This window comes from Coenobita brevimanus, unplaced genomic scaffold (assembly GCF_032717465.1).
Source record: "Coenobita brevimanus isolate Jiangsu-jjx unplaced genomic scaffold, ASM3271746v2 jjx.HiC_scaffold_2735, whole genome shotgun sequence".
Taxonomy (NCBI): domain Eukaryota; kingdom Metazoa; phylum Arthropoda; class Malacostraca; order Decapoda; family Coenobitidae; genus Coenobita; species Coenobita brevimanus.
The window spans coordinates 19,971-22,363 of NW_027643692.1; positions in this window are offsets into that span (position 1 = coordinate 19,971).

A 2,393-nucleotide genomic window follows, 5' to 3' on the forward strand; every position below is an offset into this window, starting at 1 on the left:
CTTATGTTCTTATTGTGTAAGTATATATATTACATAGGCCTATATATACGCATTGTTTGTAGGATATTCTCCCCACAGCACGGTGGGGAACGGGCAAACATGAGAGCCCGTCAGGGAAAATGCGATAAAAGGCTCCAGTAATGGAGCATAGCACGGACAGCAGACTGGCAGACAGGGCAAGGGCGGCAGAGGAAGGGAACGAGGCGATGGTGGAGACAACAGCCCGATGATCGACGAGGCGAGGGGGAGAGAGCGGTAGACAGCACGGCGCCGATGGAAGGGGCGCCGGCATGCTCAGGTGGATCCCCAAACGACTCGGCGGTGGTTGGCGGCCGGCTGCTCAATGTTTACAGAGGGCAGAGAGGGACGAGAGCATGGTAGACTAAACGGCGCCGATGGTGAGGGCGCCGAAGCTCAGGATAGAACCGTCCCGAACTCTGCCCTCAACCCCCATTCACTCGCTCCAGCTCTCCACAGCAGCAGGTGGAAGCGTAGAGGGAAGGCCCAGTCCAGGTGGACACAAGGGCACAACCCCGGTCAAGGTAGTGGCGGAGGGAGGGTGGTCGGCCAGGTATAGGGCGGACGAGCCTCAACCTCCTGGTGGGCTGACCAGGGCACTCCCGTAGGTGGAGAGGACAGACCCATTCCTCAGCTGAAACGGCTGCTGTGGAGAGCTGGTCCCGCCGGGAACAGCGGTGGAGGTGTTGCCTCGGCGAGAGGTGGACTGCGAGTGTATACGCATTACCTTTTTTCAATATATCTGTCACACTCCATCATGTACAGTATACTAATCTAGACATACTGTCTCTCATGTAACATATATAGTCATTGCTATACTTTGTAATTTAATGTCTGTCGCTAATCATAATTTAAATTTATATACCAATGAAGCATCACTATATGCTGTATGTATTGTGTAAATATATATATTAAGTAGGCCATATATACACATTACCATTTGTCACAAACGCTTATGCCAATATGTCCTTTTTATTTTATAATCTTTGTAATTATGTGTACTATAGTAACATGTAAATTCCAGCCCAAGTTACTCTTACAACTAGCTGGGAGGAATCTCAATGAGATAACTCCTCCTTTATTGGCCACCCATGTAGTCATCATCTACTGACGCTGCCTCCTCACAGGATGAGGAAGGGGTGTCCAATAAACTAGCCCTACGGGGTCAAATGCAATTCCCACACCTGCTGTCCCAGAGGACAAGTTGTCACTCACTCTCTCTCTCTCTCTCTCTCTATGCTCTCTCTCTCTTTCATATGTGTGTGTGTGTGTGTGTGTGTGTGTGTGTGTGTGTGTGTGTGTGTGTGTGCAATCATTATCGTACATGTTCTCGTATCTAAAAAAAACATGTTCTCGTATCTAGTGCTTCAAACACAAGCAGTGGCTGAGATTAGGGAAGACCAAAAAGGAGATGGGAGAGGAAAAAGGAGGTTAGGAGGAGATGAAGAGGGAGAGATGGACAGGAGGTGAAGGGGAGGAAAGGAGGGCATGCGCTGAAGAGGAAGATAAGAGGAAGAGGAAATGAGAAAGGGAGGAATAGAGGGAAGGAATGCATTAGGGGACGGGGAAAAATGAAGGAATGAGATGGAAGAATATAAGAACATAAGAAGAGAGGATAACTGCAGTAGCCCTGTTGGCCCATGCTAGGCAGCTCCTAGAAGAGTAACTGAACTACTAGAATGAGATAGGGATAGCAAAGAAGGTGTGTGTGTGTGTGCGTGTGTGTGTGTGTGTGTGTGTGTGTGTGTGTGTGTGTGTGTGTGTGTGTGTGTGTGTGTGTGTGTGTGTAACAACTCCTTCAGTTGCAAATATTTTAACTTAATTTGCCATGTGAAACTGTGAATATCGTTATAATATTAAACACAAAATAAATTGCATTATACGTGATACAGTTACGCATCCAGCACACAGCATCATGATATACATTAAATAAATGTACACGACACATGAATATACCTGGTAGGGGGACAGGTGTACCCAGGATCCACACATGTGTATGGGTGTGTGTAGCCTGGGTTTATCGACGAACCACACCTGTCACACATGGTCCAGTCCTCCACACAGGTGTCTCATGAACACGATATCAAGAACAAACTATAAAAAAAATTATACTCGTATACAAATAAACGTGTTAATATCAGTAAACAGAGCACTGATTCCCGATGAAGTACACGGAAAGAAGAAAATAAAGGGTTGATTAGTGTATTTACCTGTGCGGAATAAAGGTGGGGGTGGGAGGGAGAGGGACAAAGAAGAGGAAGGATTGGGAGGACAATGGCGGTAATCTGTTTTGCTCCAAGTATTGTTCCTTCCAGCTCCTTGTGTCTGCTACCTCCCCCATTCTCTCTCTCTCTCTCTCTCTCTCTCATCTTTAC